Here is a 17,578-nt window from a genome sequence, read left to right on the forward strand (position 1 = left end):
TTGTGTGACTATCTTCTTTTGGGTTTGCTGTAATAAGATTAATTTGTTGCTTTTTCTTGGGTGTAGTTTCCCCCCTGTGTTGGAGTTTTCCATCTATTAACTTTTGTATGGCTGGATTTGTGGAAAAATATTGTGTAATTTGATTTTGTTATGGAATATCTTGGTTTCTCCATCTATGTTAATTGAGAGTTTTGCTGGGTATGTGTGTTCTCTTAGGGTCTATATAAAATCTGATCATGTTCTTCTGGCTTTTAGAGTCTCTTTTGAGAAGTCTGGTGTAATTCTGATAGATCTGCCTTTATGTTACTTGACCCTTTTCCCTTATAGCTTTTAATATTCTTTCTTTGTCCTGTACATTTGATGTTTTGATTATTATGTGACAGGAGGCTTTTCTTTTCTGGTCTAGTCTATTTGGCGTTCTATAGGCTTCTTGTATGTTCATGGGCATCTCTTTATTTAGGTTAGGGAAGTTTAATTCAATGATTTTGTTGAAGATGGTTACTGGTCCTTTAAGTTGGGAATCTTTACTCTGTTCTATACCTATTATCCTTAGGTTTGGTCTTCTCACTGTGTCCTGGATTTCCTGGATGTTTGGGGTTAGGAACTTTTTGCATTTTGCATTTTCTTTGACTGTTGTGTCAATATTTTCTATGGTATCTCCTACACCTTAGATTCTCTCTTTTATCTCTTCTATTCTGTTGGTGATATTTGCATCTATGATTCCTGAATCTCCCTCTTAGGTTTTTTTAATCTCCAGGGTTGTCTCCCTTTGTGATTTTTTTATTGTTTTTATTTCCATTTTTAGATCCTGGATGGTTCTATTCAATTTCTTTACCTGTTTGGTTGTGTTTTCCTGTGTTTCTTTAAGGGATTTATCTGTTTCCTCTTTAAAGGCTTCTACCTATTTAACTGTTTTTTCCTGTATTTCTTTAAGGGAGTTATTTTTGTCTTTTATAAAGTCTTCTATCATCATCATGAGATGGGATTTTAGATGAAAATCTTGCTATTCCAGTGTGTTGGGGTCTCCAGGGCTTGCTGTGGTGGGAGAACTGGGTTCTGATGGTGCCAAGCAGCCTTGGTTTTTGTTGCTTGTGTTCTTGATATTGCCATCTGGTGTTAGCAGGCCTTGTTGTCTCTGACTGGAGCTTGTATCTCCTGTGAGCCTGTGAGCTTGGGTTTTCCAACACTCCTGGGGGACAAGCTTTCTCTGTGTAGGATTGGGGTATGGAAGGCTGTAGCACAGTGTCAGCTCCTAGGGACAGATTCTCTGCCTATTTTCTGAATGAAGAGAAAGACAATGTAGCATTAGATACGCAAGGAATGAAGGAACAGAAGATCTGAGGTGAGGCAGGAGAAGAGAAGCTGTGATAAGAATATATTTTATGAACTTTCAATTAAAAGAGATTTAGATAACATAAAAATCAAATAAACAGAAAATGAAGTTGGGAGAAATAAGTGTTATGAGAGGTCCAGTAGCAGCAGGAAGGAAAGTAGAGTTTAGAAATGATTGAGACACATTCATTGTACATGGGGCTAGAGATATAGCTCAGCAGTTATGAACAGTTATTACTCTTGCAGAGGACCTAGGTTTGGGTCTTAACACCCCATGTATAGAGTATGTATATACAGTCAGGCATACACATATACACATTAAACCAATCAATACTTTTGAAAAGTTAAAATAGACACATTCTATATTTGTATGAGTAGTTCAATGAAGTAATTGAAGCATAAATGTGACTCTTTTATTTTCTCAAATGAACTTATGAGATGAGAGCCATACCATACCTAAGCTTTATGAATAATACATGGCTTGGGCTGAGTCCAGAGCATTTCTATCTGACTATCCCTGGGTCTAGGACTGGAAGCTTCTAGATTTGCTCTGCTTGGAAAGATTGCCTCTGAACTCCATGAACTGCACTGCTCAGAAATAAATTGAACAGAGCACAACTGAATTCTTCTTCTTCTTCTTCTTCTTCTTCTTCTTCTTCTTCTTCTTCTTCTTCTTCTTCTTCTTCTTCTTCTTCTTCCTCCTCCTCCTCCTCCTCCTCCTCCTCCTCCTCCTCTTCCTCTTCTTTCTCCCTCCCTCCTTCCCTCCCTCCCCCTACCTTTACCCCCTCCCCCTCTCTCTGCTCTTTTAGCCTCTCCTTCCCATCTGTTCTCATGACAGTTAGGTGCCTCCTATCTTTGACTTGTTATGTCAAACCTTTCTTTGATTTGTCACTTTGTCTGCCCCTCAACTAGACATAACTGTTTAGGGTTAAAGGTATGTGCCAAAGGTGTGTCTGTAATTCAAGACAGGGGGATCAAAGATGTGTACTAAGGGCCTGTCTCTATCCCAGCCATAGGATTAAAGGTGGCATATCTGCTTTTCCTCTGGGTCATAACTTTGGATGTGATCTCCTACCAGAGCAGCTATTTTGCTTGATTCAAATTAATCTACAAAATTATTTAAAATATATTTAGCATTTTGTTGTTGATAGATGTCAACAACAAAATGACATGATGGTTGGGTTGAATCTAACATAAAGTATACTATTATGAATATTCTTATAATTATGTTTGGGTGAACATATACACATATTCCTACCACATGCATTCTTGGTGTGGAATTGATGTATCATGTGCTTACATGCCCAGTTTTTCTGTATATCACTGAACAGCTTTTCAGAATGGTTGTACCAATTTCATAGAGTGAGAGTTGTAGTTTCTCTGCACTCTTGACAGTGTTTGGTGTTGCTATATTTTTCAATATCAGGCAATCTGAGGAGTGTTTCTTCCTTATGATTGTACTTCTCATCTGTGTTATGACCAATGAAGTTGTACATCATATGTGTGCTTATTGAACATTTAGATATACTCTATTGTGAGGTGACTCTTGGCTTTCTTTTTTTAATTTTATTTAATATTTTATTTACACTTAAGATGCCATCCCCTTTCCCCATTTCTCCTCCCTAGAAAACCCCTGTCCCATGCCCCCCTTTCCTTTTTGCTTTTATACATTTTTTTAAAAATGTTAATCAAAGGATTTATAAGTTTGGTAATGCTCAATCAGAAGTGTAACCCAATACTCAACCTAGATATAAAAACTATCTTTGACTGGTGGAGACCTGTGAACATGTGCCTCCATGCCCCCTCTTTCTTTCTCTCTCTCTCATCACCTAGCTTCTCCTCTCCTTCATCTTCTCTCCTTACTCCATCTCTTCCTCTCAATACTCCTTCCCACTTAGCTCTTCCTATATATCACTCTTCCTGTTAAAGTAAAACTTTTCTCTCAAAATACAATTAGAGCATACTTATTCCTAATTGTACCAGTGAGGTACAAGATAGTGTGTTGGGGGCCGACTTTTAGGAGAAAGCGGCTATCAGCTTTGCAGCCATCTTGAGCCATATACCCTGACATGTGACTTGGATTACAATAGCCTACAACAGCTGAGCACACTCCGATAATCTTGGTTTAGATACCTTGAGATTAAAGGTGCATGAGATTAAAGGTGTGTGAGATTAAAGGTGTGTGACTTAAGAGTGTAATTTAGAGATAAGATTTAGAGACAAGACCTAAGGGCATGATTAAAGGTGTGACCAAAAGGCATGGCTTAGAAGTGAGACATATAAAAGGCAGAGACAGAACAGAACAGAGAACCAGGACACAGCAGAGAGAAGACAGGTAGCAGGCACTTGGAAGAGAACTTGGAAGAAGTAACTTGGAACTTGGAGGGACTAGGAGTTAGGGACTAGGCACTAGGAACTCAAGACTTAGGACTTAGACTGAAGAATAAACTGGATTGAATTACACTCTGTCTGGTCTGCATTCTTCGAGTCCGTCCTCACTCTCTCTTGCTGAACCCTGACCCGCAGACCAGAGCAGCAGCTTGGACCCGGATACAGTGGCCGCCAAATGCGGGGCAGCCCGGGCCTCAACATTTTGCTCGAGCTCGGGTCTCAACAATAGTCCTAATACCCAGTCCATCATTTTGTTGACTAACCAGAACCTCTGTCATCTCTCCTAACTAAAACACTTACTTTTGATCCTGGCTTTGGAATGAATGTCAGCTGAAAAGTATCTACTCAGATCTTTTCTCTCAAAGTAAATAGCCAGGATTGGCTATGAGACTATAGGTCTTCAACCCCATCAGAAATCAAGAATGACTGAGTTAACTGAAGTTATGGGAAGCACTAAGCATAGCTTCTAAAACTTAGCCAATTTATAGAGACCACTGAACACCTGAAAAGCCCCTATACTACCGAAGGTTGGAGCATCAAATCTTCAGCCTTCTGGCCCAGAATCATCTGACAGCCCTTAGTGATGCAGGATTATTAAGGGTTGATTACTCTGTCTAGGCAGATATAATCAGTCGACTATTCTGCATGTGTGTCCTTTTCTGGACAGTAATTTGTCTGTAGATGGAGAGAGGCAATTCTTGCCTAGTGGCTGTCACTGCACAACTGGAGTAATTCCAAGGATGCTCAATTTCTTCTTAAAATCCACGACAGGAAGCTGTCAGGAGCAGACAGGTCTCTAATCAAAATGAACATTAATATATAAATATTTGTAGCGTCAGTTCTATGGACTTCTGATGTTTTGAAAACCAACTATCCATGTAAAGTAATCTGGACTATTGTCTGTTCACTCCTCTCAGCTATTTCTAAATAAAATAAGGGAAACCTCCTAACAATAAACTCAAAGCCATGAATTTGCTATAGTCCCTTAACTCATAGGTTAACCGTCCCAAATCAGTTTAAAAAGTTAAAGAAGAACTGGGTCTAGGCCTTGTATTCCTAAATGTGTTATACAGGCACAATGCCCATGAGAGTATCAATATTCATCTCACTTTTATATTAATAAGAAGCTTGTACCAATGAAAACCTTAAATTTGAAATCAAAGTAAATTTTGTACCATTTAAGAAATTATAATTTCATCTTGATAATAATTATACAGATTTCTACCACTAGGTTATGGCTATGCAATAAGTCCTAGCTAATCCCCCCTGTTCCAACAAAACCACTACTTTCCCCTAGAAAGACAGACCATTATTAACCACCTTAGTTCCCAAGCCCAGGGAATGGGGGCACTGACTCTTCTTTTACTTCTTCAAGCTGATTATGGGCGTTGAGATATTAGAAGAGGGGTGGGGGGAAGAGTAAGTTGACAAGCCTCTGATGCTGTGTCTTCACTGCATCCAGATGGAATTCCAGGCCATTGGAGGTTTGGGCAGGTCTGCTCAGTTTGCTTGATGAGTAGATACACCAAGGCTGTGTATTCTGCAATATACAATTCTCAGAACAAGTTTTAGTATCAAGAGTTAGCGAACCAGCCCTCTATCTTCCAGTATTTATATTAGTTCCTCTCCCCTTTCTATATTATTACTTAGGTCTTTGAATGGGAGGTATATATCTCACACGTATAGCTAAACTGTCAGCACTTTGACTAGTTATGAATCCTCTGTATTAAATGACTCCTACTGAAAACAGAAGCTCCTCTAACCAAAGGGGAGACTAGCACTAGTCTATGGATATAGCCATAAATATTCACAAGGCCATCTGACAACATAGCAAAATAATAGTAGTAGACTCCTTCTGAGAATCTAGGACCATGACCTCCACAGATATGGGCTTTTGATCAGATTTATATGATCATGGATCAGGCCTCAAATCCAATCAAGAAGTGTCTGGCTACTTTTCTTTTTGGCACAAAATAACCATCAAAAACAACTTAAAGGTGAAATGATTTATTTTGGCTTAGGATTTTAGAGTGTCCCATTATAACTGGGAAGTCAATTGTCATGAGCTTGTATCAGCTGGCCATCTGACAGTCATATTCAAGAAACAATAAATTATGAATACTCGTGTTCAGCTTATTCTTTCTCCTCTATCCAGTCTAGGATTTTAGTTGGTGTAGGATATTAGTCCAAGACTTATTTTATGTCTACAAATAAGTCTTCCCACTTCAATTAACTTAAAATAGTAGATAGTCCCAAACAGTTGTCTCCTAGGTGATTCTAGATCCAGGCAAGTTGACTGTCAGTATTAACTGATTAAATGTATTAACATTTGCCACCATTACAGTCATGCCACATTGGACTAGTAGTTACATATTGCCTAGAAGATCAGTATTGTAACATGCAAAATCTATATCTGGGTGAAAGCATTGGTGATTTTTCTCTCTCAGTGGTTTATATAGTCTCTTATTGACTCTCTGTAAGCCAACAGGAAGATTTATTGCTTAGATTCAGTTTGATTTTTCTGTGTCTTAGAACCAAATTGTGTGATGTCTTTACAAAATAGGATCCTTCTATTCAGTTCTGATTAGCAACAAAGAGCAATGGCCCTAGTCTATATTGTTTTGGGAGCCTTTGTGGCTTCCCTGACCAATAACTCATAGTGCAACTATAGGTTTATGGTACTTGTATTTAAATTTAAATAACCTATAATGTTTGGGAATAGCATTACCTTTTCTGTGCAGGATATTTCTTTGCATACTCCTTTTTTCTTTGTTGTATTTTTAATTAACTTAGAAATAAATAGGTTTAAATTTGCATTTCTCAAATGCCCTGAGGTCCGATTAAACCTTCTGTTTTCTTTCTTCTCCACATCTTTGTCCTCCTCATCCTTGCTTAATCCTTTATCCTTTCCAACCCAAATATTCCATCACTCAACTATCATTTAATTTGTGTGTAACTTCATATATTCTTAATGTAATTGTTCTTTAGTATTTTTTTTTATTTTCCCTATTTATAGATTGCTTTGTTCTTTCTTAATTATGTGAAAATAAATAAAAAATGTTGGCCAAACTAAGTCAAATTTAATGGTATTTAAGTATAAAAGTGAAAACCAACAATCATTAGCAAAACAAAATGTCAAGTTATGGAGGGAAATTTGATGATCTGTGACTACAAATCAAAAGTTTTTGTTAATTTATAATTGATACTCCTTTGCGTTCTCTCTCCCTCTCCCAACATGGCGGCCTCAGCAAAAAAGAAGAATAAGAAGGGGAAGACCATCTCCCTAACAGACTTTCTAGCTGAGGATGGGGGAACTGGTGGAGGAAGCACCTATGTCCCCAAACCAGTCAGCTGGGCTGATGAAACAGACGATCTGGAAGGAGATGTGTCAACAACTTGGCATAGTAACGATGATGATGTGTACAGGTCGCCTCCAATTGACTGTTCCATCCTTCCCACTGCTCCACGGGCTGCTCGGGAACCCAATATCGACCACCGGAGCCTTCTTCCCAAGTCGCCACCCTACACTGCCTTCCTAGGGAATCTGCCCTATGATGTGACAGAAGACTCCATTAAGGATTTCTTTAGAGGATTAAATATCAGCGCTGTGCGCTTACCACGTGAGCCCAGCAATCCAGACAGGCTGAAAGGCTTCGGCTATGCAGAGTTTGAGGACCTGGATTCTCTGCTCAGTGCTTTGTGTCTCAATGAAGAGTCTCTAGGTAACAGGAGAATTCGAGTGGAGGTTGCTGATCAAGCACAGGATAAAGACAGGGATGACCGTTCTTTTGGTAGAGATAGAAATTGGGATTCTGACAAAACAGATACAGACTGGAGGGCCCGTCCTGCCACAGACAGCTTTGATGACTACCCACCTAGAAGAGGCGTTGAGAGCTTTGGAGACAAGTATCGAGATCGTTATGATTCAGATCGATATCAGGATGGATATAGAGACGGATATCGGGACGGCCCACGCAGAGACATGGACCAATATGGGGGCCGGGATCACTATGATGACCGAGGCAGCAGAGACTATGACCGAGGCTATGACTCCAGGATAGGCAGTGGCAGAAGAGCGTTTGGGAGTGGGTACCGGAGGGATGACGACTACAGAGGAGGTGGGGACCACTATGAGGACCTATATGACAGACGGGACAACCGGTCATGGAGCTCCAGGGATGATTACTCTCGGGAGGATTATAGGCGTGATGACAGAGGTCCCCCACAAAGACCCAAACTGAATCTAAAGCCTCAGAGTACTCCTAAAGAAGATGATTCCTCTGCTAGCACCTCCCAGTCCAGCCGAGCAGCTTCTATCTTTGGAGGGGCAAAGCCTGTTGACACAGCTGCTAGAGAAAGAGAAGTCGAGGAGCGGCTACAGAAGGAGCAGGAGAAGCTGCAGCATCAGCTGGATGAGCCAAAACTAGACCTCCGGCCCGGGAGAGACACCCAAGTTGGCGAAGTGAAGAAACTCAGGAAAGAGAACGGTCGAGGACAGGAAGTGAGTCATCGCAGACTGGGCCCTCGGCCACATCTGGCAGAAATACACGAAGGAGAGAGAGTGAGAAGTCTCTAGAAAATGAAACCCTCAATAAAGAAGAAGACTGTCACTCTCCAACCTCTAAGCCTCCTAAACCTGACCAGCCTCACAAGGTAATGCCAGCCCCTCCACCAAAGGAGAATGCGTGGGTGAAGCGAAGCTCTAACCCTCCTGCTCGATCTCAGAGCTCAGACACAGAGCAGCCGTCCCTGACAAGTGGTGGAGGCAAAGTAGCTCCAGCTCAGGCCTCTGAGGAAGGACCATCAAGGAAAGATGAAAATAAAGCCGATGGGGGTGAGTGCCACAAAAGGCCAAACTGGGAGCTCCAGCCGTGGTCCCCGGGATGGAGGGAACAGAGACCACTGGAAGGAGTTGGATAGGAAGGATGGCAAAAAAGATCAAGATTCCAGATCTGCGCCTGAGCCAAAGAAACCTGAGGAGAACCCAGCCTCCAAGATCAGTTCTGCAAGCAAATACGCTGCTCTGTCTGTGGACGGTGAGGATGAGGATGAGGGAGACGACTGCACTGAATAGACCTCCACACCCTGTGCTTTCTCCTAGTCTCCACCCCCAGAACATTCAAGAGCAAATCAAACCTCTATCCAGACAAGACAAAATAAACTCACCATCTCCTGAAGACCTTTCTAAACTTTTTTTTTAATGAAATGAAATTCTTTTGCATGCTGCTGCAGCCTTTTAAAGTATTGAAGTAACTGGAGAATCGCCATTGTAGCCTAAGATGGCTACCACTTTGGGAAAGTTGTGAGTGTCTGATGATACCAAGCAGTTACCTGTGTGACTAGTGCCTGGGGCTCCATTCAGCAGAAATGTAGTGACAGAGAGGCAGTCATATCAGTTAGGCAGTAGAGAAAGGTGCAAGGGAGAAGTGAGATTTCTATCTTCTAATTCTTATCCTAAGGTGGCACCTGTGAATTCCCAAACATTACCTGAATAAATTTCCCATCCTTACTTAGAAAGGTAGCTCTCCTCTCTCAAGCTGTTTTAGTCTCCGGGAGGCTGCCAGCCCCTCTACTTTAGTTCTGACTTCAATGGGGCCAGCCTAGGGGGAATTGGTTTTTTGTTTTGTTTTGTTTGGTTTTTTTTTTTACCCCCCAAGGGGGTAGTTGGGAGTGAGTCTACAGACCACTAACAAGTAGTACCGCTTGGGGACCAAAATGAATGGGAAACTCAATTGTGGTTTGAAAAGCTTGGGGGAGGTGATCGATTATATTTTATACCAGGTAGTAAGGGAATTGGTGTGACCTCCAAAAAACACATGAATAGAATGGTCTGGATGAGGAAGCACTTACAGTAGTGGGAAGTTCTAGTCTTGTGGATCCTGGTTTTGCCCCTTCTAAACTGTCCTTTCTAGAGGTTCGAATATATCCATTCTTTGAAAACCTTGTCACTCTGGTCACCTCATGTTCTTATGACTCTTAGCCTCCCTCCCAGAGCTGTCTCTGAGTCACACACCTCCCACAGACCACAAGAAACTGTGCCTGAGGTGAGGACTCTTTCTCAAGCAAGCCAGCTCTGTGCTATCTTTGATTCCTGCCCCTATTTGCCTGCTACTGCTGCTTTCATCCCCAGCTGATGGACTTGGGTGGTGAGTGGGGGGTCTGTAAATGGGGTGAGTTGGAGGTTTTCAGCCTTGGTGGGGGTGTTTTAAGGTTTCTATAAATTCCCTTCACTGGAACCTCATGCCAGTGCTTGAGTTTATAATGTATGTGACCTAGACTGTGGTTTCTGCTTAGGAGGTTTGGCTTCTTTACTTCCCTCAAGAATAAAGGATAATGCAAAGAACTATTGAACAAGGTCCTGGTTCCTCTTGCAAGAGGTTTGCCCTCTTCATGTCTATTTCCCTTCCAGATAGTTGCATCCAAAAGACAGTTGTTTTGTCCCACTCTCTTACTTTGCTCCTCTGTTTCAAAAAAAAAAAAAAAAAGAAAGAAAGAAAGAAAAAAAGAACAGGGGTTGACTTATGTCCCGCTCCTGAATACATGTAAAATTTGTACAAAAAATCTTCTATGAAAATGATTTGTAATCTGTAGACATTACTTGGGAGATGTCTTGAGATGTAAAATCCCATCCTTTGGGTTGAGGGTTTTTTGTTTTTCTCCAAATAAATCCAGTCTTTAAAGTTAAAAAAAATTATAATTGATAAGAAGTGAGTACTTTTCTGCTGAGTATGTATATGTATAAAATTCTTAATTTTAACATAATGAAATTTATCAAAAAAATTCTGGTTATCACATAAGTGTCCCCCTTTGAAATATCTTTTTCAGAGTCCAGAGTGGTAACCATTATACCATCGAACTCCTAGTTCACCTCTTGTTGCCAGGTGAGGCTTCCAGTGGTGGAACTGGGTTGCATTCAATTGAGGTGTTAGTAAAGTGTGTGTGTGTGTGGGGGGGGTCCCATTAAAATTCCCAAACAACACATGGTTTTGGTCAGACAAAGAATTGTTCTCTGTAAACTGACAGTAGGGCCCCACTGCTGAAGACAACACCCACATAACTCACTGAACTTGGAGCAGCAAAGCTTCAAGAAGCCTTCACCCCTATGATCTATTCTTTGTTGTAGGAAGGTACTCTGTAGGCTACAAAGGAGAAACATGAACACCAACCCAGCCACTGAACCTTTAACCTACAATGTTTCCTTCCTGAAAAATATGCTGGGGCAATAGTGACACAGAACTTGTGGGAGTGTCCTAAGTCTGACTTTACTTAAGGCCTACTTTATACCTAATACTGCTTGGGTAACCAAGAACTGGATACTAGATAGTCCAGAGACCTAGGGTAAAATCAAACACTAGTGATATTTTTAAAAAAGCATCAATAAACTGACTCTTAATGATACTCTACTATACTCATAGATCAGTGCTTTATCCAGAGGCTTTCTGTAGCAGGAGATGGAAACAGATGCAGAGACCATCATTAGTTGGAGAGAGAGTCTGAATGGGAGCTCTCCAACAAATTCCTCTCCTCAGAGGTCAGGGAATCCAAAAGAAGAGGCAGAGGGGATGAAGGATAACAGGATAATAAAGCCCTCTGAATCCACTAAGCAAGACACATATGAGCTCATAGAGATTGAAGAAACAAGCACAGAACCTCCATGGGTCTGCACCATGCCCTCTGAATATATAGCATGAGTTATTTGTTTGTTTGTTAGTTTAATGGAACTCCTGCCTCACACTTTTGGCTGCTTTGGGGACTCTTTTCCTCTTGTTGGGTTGCCATGTCTAAGTTCAATGATAGTTTTAACTTTATCTTATTGTATTTTATTTATTTATTTTTTTAATGTTTGGTTGTTTTCCCTAAGAAGCTTGCTGCTTTCTAATGAGAGACAGAAAGGGAGTGGATCTGGATAGGAAGGGAGGGGAGGGGAGAAGGAACTGGGAAAAGTAGCAGGAGGGGAAACTATAATCAGAATGTATTGTATGAGCAAGGAATCTACTTTCAATAAAAAATGAAAAAATCTATTGTAAACATCAAGGTTATGATGAATTTTATATTTTCTTCTAAAAGTTGTTATTGTTTGATCTTTTATATAATATCAGAAATTGTATAGTATTTATGCTTAACTGATGATCAATAGAGCCTCATGTAATGAAAAGACTTTTCTGCTTTATACTGCAATATTACGGTTATCATAATAAAATGTCTTTAATGTACAAGTCTATTTCTAGACTAGTTTTTTCACTTCCATTGGAGCATTTGTCAATTTTGGCAAGCTATCTTAATTATCATGTCATCATAAGAACCCTTGACATATGGTAGTGTATCTCTTTTAGCTGTTCCAAATAAATTTTGTGCTTAAAAATTATAATTCTGTATGTTTTTTTCTTCTCAGGCTATAGCTTAGTATCTGGCAGAGTAATTTATCAGTAAATAGTTTTTCTTTGTTTTTATTAACCTAACTGTTGCATTAAGTAATTTGTACATATTTTTTCATTACCTTACTACCTGCATATTCTCTAAACTCTGGTAATCAACTGTGTATATTTCTATGTCAACAAAATACAGTTTCTAACATCAGCATTTGCAGCAGGCAACATTAGTGGCCCTACTAGATCTCTTCAGATAATTTTTGTTCCTCTTCTGACTGTGGTGTGAGTTTTGTTCTAGTGGTAAGTGTTTGACTATTTTAATGGTTTATTATACTTAATCAGTATTTTTTATATGCATGTAGAGGCAGACAGAGCTGAGTAACTGTGTCCCTCTTAGGTAATCACTAATGAGTAAAGTCATAGGAAATTCCTAACAGATTTTTTTCTGGTACTAGAAATTAAACTCAAGTTATTCTGCATACTAGGCAATGGCTGTATCAATGAACTATATTGACATACACCAGGATGAGTAACAGTATAAACTCATGGCCCTTTCAAATGGATATTATAATTATAGAAAATAATATGTTTTATTGTATCATTTCTATAAAAGCATATAATATACTTTGATCATATCATATGACTCTTCCTCCATGTTTGCCCTTCTTTCCCACGGCTATAATAGTTCCCATTTTATTTTCACATCCTTCTCATTTAAGATCCCACAGATGAGAGAAAGTACATATTTGGTCTTTATGAGACTAATTTATTGCACATGATAAGCTACATCCATGTCTATAAATATCTCTGTAACTGACACAATTTCAATTGTATTTACTGTTAAATAAAACTCCAGTGTACATAGTTGTACACACACACACCACCTTTTCTTTATGCTAAGCTGATATTAATAATGTAGCTATTATGGTGTTAACAGACTCTCTCTCACATGCTGATGTCAATGCTTTTGTCACATACAGGTTTGTTATGCCTAGATCATATGGAAGCTTTATTTTTAGTTTGAGAAAACAATATAGTGATTTCTAGAGTTGCTGGAGTAATTTATATTCCCGTTATTCATGAATAAGTAAGATTCTTTCCCAGCCCCTGAATCTTCGCCAGCATTTGTTTGCTTTCTTGATGATAGCCATTCTTATTGGAACAAGATGACGAATCAATGCAGTTTTGATTTACATTTCTCTGGTGGAATAAAGGATATTGAACATTTCTTCATGTATTTATTGACTATTGGTGCTTCTTCATTTGAGATTATCTTTTCAGTTCTGTTGCTTATTTATTGGGTGGATTATTCACACTATATTAATGGCCTTGACACAGGTCTACATTAACTTTCCTGCTCTTCAATATAATGCAGTCCAAATAGACTGTGACAATATGGAATTTCTATCTTATCTCATGCCAGGCCACTGTGTCAGCAGCATCACTTTGACACTGTAATAGAGAAGTGGCAAAAATTCAGATTTATTAGCTCCAAAAGATGTAAAATATAATTTGGAAGTATTGGGTAAAAACTGTATGTCAGCATGTCATGTAAAGTGTATGTTATTGTACTTTAACTATCTCAGTACTATGAGATAAACACAGTACTTGGTAGTTCTTGTAGGATTTTTGGAGAGTGCATATACTGCCATTAGGAATGCTGACCTGATTTTTGTGAGATAACTTTGAAATTTTCCAACATAAGGAGGGTGTAATTATTTTTATTTTTGACAAAATGATACATGTTTATGGGATACAGTGTAGTATCTTCATACATGTATGTATTGTGAATGATCAATTCAGAACAATTAGTAATATCAATTACTTTTAATTCTCATCATTATTTTTGTGATAAAAGTATTTTGCCTCTTCTCTTTTAGCTATCTTACAAAAACATCATTATTACCTGTAATTACCCTACTGTGCTAACCCATACTAGAACGTAGTCTCTCTTTTTAACAGTAAGTTGATAGCCATTGGCCAACACCCACCCCTATTTCTGGATTGCTTCCCACATTTGCCAGGCTTTGATAGCTACTGTACTAGTTTACATTTCTGTGAGATCAATCTTTTTTTAGATTACACATATGAAGAGTGCTATGCTGCTTTTGTTTCTCTATACTTGCTTTTTGTACCTTAGTATAATGCCTTCCAATGTTATCTATGTTGTCTCAAATCACAGGATTTTATTATTTATTCAAGCTTAACAATCTTTCATTGTATGTATGTACTGTAATTTTTGTCCACTCATACGTTGATGAACATTTAGATTGATTCCATATCTCTTCCTCTGTAGCTATTGTTTCAATAAATATGGGATTGCAAATCTGTGTTTGACATTCTGGTTTATTTCCTCTGTGTGTGCCTGTGTGTGCCTGTGTGTGTGTGTGTGTGTGTGTGTGTGTGTATTCAGGAGTAGGATTGCTAAATATGGTATTTCTACTTTGAATCATTTGCAGAAAATCCATATTACTGTCAGTAATGACTGTACCAATTTACATTCACACCAGCAGTGCATAAGGGTTTTTCCTTCTCTATGTCCTCATCAGAAATTGTTGCTGTGTTTTTAAATAACACCCTATCTAACTGTGACAAAGTGACAGTAAATAATGATTTTGATTTGCATTTTCTTGATGGTTAATGATATTGATCCTTGCCCATGTATTCATTGTCCATTTGCAAGTTTTTTTTTTTTTTTAAAAATAGCAACAAGTAAGTTCTTTAGCTCATTTTTAAATTGGGTTATTTAAGGACCAGCAAAATAGATCAGTAGGGAAAGGTATTTATTGATAAGCTGGATGATCTGAGTTTACTCAGCGAAACTCACATAGTAGAAGGAGAGAACAAATTCTTCAGTTTTGTCCTCTGATCTACAGACACTACCACTACCACCATCACTGCTGCCATAGCACATGTATCGCCAAAGAGAAAGTAAAATTGAATTATTTGTCCTTTTTTCCCTATTAAGTTGTTCAGGTTCCCTGTGGGTCTATCAATGAGAAATGGCATTGAAGAATGTGTATGCTACAGTACAAGTAGGATGATAATTTGGAAAGTTCCCTGGATCTAGAGGTATTGTGTAGAAAAAAATAGACATGGACTCTTTGATGAACCCAACCAGAAAGCTTGGGGAGCAAATCTTTATTGTATGTAGGAAAGAAGTATAGTCTATTATTAAAGAAACTTCAGGAACTAAGGGGGAATGAGAACAAATTGATCAGTAGACAGTAAGGTACAGTTGGTATCTGAAGTGTAAATGAAAGATCTAATAAAAAAAAATTTAACAACAAAAAAAAAAGAATAAGAAAGGCTGGTGTGTTGTTGTTCTGTCAGCAACAGTAATGTACTGTACAAAACCTGGGAGACAAAAGTTAAAAGTTTTCATCTTGGGTCATGGAGATGGCTCACCAAGTAAAAATGGTTGCTGCCAGGTCTAAAGATTTGAGTTCAATCTCTGGGACCCAAACGGTAGAAAAACAAAACCAACCTGAAGACATCTTTTACACATAGGCACCTCCTCATTTTCCTGATTTTAACACTGAAAAAATGTTTATATATATATATATATATATATATATATATATATACATATATATACATATATATATATGAATGTATATATATATTATATGTTATACATATAAATGTATAACATTTTAGTGTTAATATATATGTGTATGTATTTATATGTTGAGATATTAGAGATATTATTTACCCATTTATATATAATTTCTTGTGTATGTAATAATAATATGTTTTTTCAAGAAAAATAAGATACATTCTTGTATGAGCATGATGTTGGCATTAAAAGGAATAAAATAATAGCCATAATTATTTAAAGTAAAAAGTAAAACTAACCTTGTCCATATAGAACAAAGTGCTTTTATACCATGAACTTATAGTAATATTGTTAAGTCTTCTCATAATCATCTACTTATAACTTCTTTGTCAATTTTGAGAGTTTGGTCTAATTTGAAGTGCTTGATTTAGAGGCCTTTGTAGACAGTGACCTGCAAAAAATGTAGATGCATGTATAATAAAAAGTTAAATGGTGATTTTTCTGATCATACATAAAATGAATAATATGCATATGTATACAAATATACAAATGTATTTTCATAATTACCATACAACATGAAGAGCACAGTATACCACTGATCATGTGACAATTTGAAAATACAAATCTGCAAAGTCAGTATATTTTAAAGATTAACCCTTAGTTAAGCAATGCTATCTATAAGATCATAATGTAACCTCACATGCAGATGCATAAATCATATGACCTTAATTCCTATTAAATTATTCTACATTGATTATGCTCCTATTCCTCTCATCCTTTATAGATGAGAAAAGCAAGATGATAGTGCTGAATTGAAATATGGTAGCTACCATAGTTAAGTGATACAGTTTATAGTAGAATGTTTAGTGCATCTTGTTCTTTTTACTTATTTTCTTCCTCTGAAAACTTTCCTTTTCATTCACTGAATAGTAAAATATGTGACACTAATGTGAATTTATTTATAAATTCTGTTAAAAAGTTAAATACTGGCTCTTATAATCAGCCAGAGGTTGAGGAGAATTGCTACAAACTCTGCCTCCTGGACATATATAGCATGGCTGATATACTTGTGAGCTCACAGTAGGTGAAACAAACCTGTGCAAGACTGGACCCATTAACATTTTATCTTGGAAAAGCCAATGAGTCCATGAGGTCCCACCCTCTCTGAGGGGCTATTGACAGTTAATGGTTGCTAGAGGAAATGTCCCTTTCCCCAGTTTTTTAACCACTGACAGGTTGCTCAAGTTGAAGTAATACCAACAAACAAACAAACAAACAAACAAACCCTGCTTTGCATGTTCATGCAGACAACTGTGTTTAAACCTAGTGGGTCTCACAAACATAAAACATGAAAAGAGGAAGGGGATTGGTTGGGAAGAAAGGCTTCAGCAGGTGAGGGGAGATGAGACAGGTAATAGGGGGTAAGAAGTATTACAATTCCATATATATATATATATACATATACATATATGTATATATATATGAAGATATACAACATATGAACACATGTATAACATATATGAACATATATATGAACACACATATATATGTTCAAAACTACCAAAAATAAAGCAAAAAAGTCTAAATAAAGTTAAATCAATATGAAAAGGCAATAACCACTGCTGATAATTATTTTGATAAGACCCTAGCACAACTGACGTCTAAGAGGCTTCATCCAGCAGCTGATGGAAACTGATACAGAGACCCACATCCACACATTAGGCAGATCTCAGGAAGCCTTGTAGAAGAGTCCAGGGAAGGATAGAGGGAGGTGGAGGGATCAAGTATCACCACAAAAAGACCTACATAGCCAACTAACCTGGGACCATGGTGGCCCACAGAGACTGAACTACCAACCAAACAGGATGCATGGGTGGGCCCTAAGGATATATAGCAGATGTGTTGTTTAGTCTTCATGGGAGTCCCC

General features: G+C 38.2%; 1 pseudogene; it reads left to right on the forward strand.

The window, feature by feature from the left end:
* Positions 1-6,931: 6,931 nt before the first annotated feature.
* Positions 6,932-10,403, forward strand: LOC117694024 (eukaryotic translation initiation factor 4B pseudogene; annotated as a pseudogene).
* The last annotated feature ends 7,175 nt before the right edge of the window (positions 10,404-17,578 follow it).

This window comes from Arvicanthis niloticus, chromosome X (assembly GCF_011762505.2).
Source record: "Arvicanthis niloticus isolate mArvNil1 chromosome X, mArvNil1.pat.X, whole genome shotgun sequence".
Lineage (NCBI taxonomy): Eukaryota > Metazoa > Chordata > Mammalia > Rodentia > Muridae > Arvicanthis > Arvicanthis niloticus.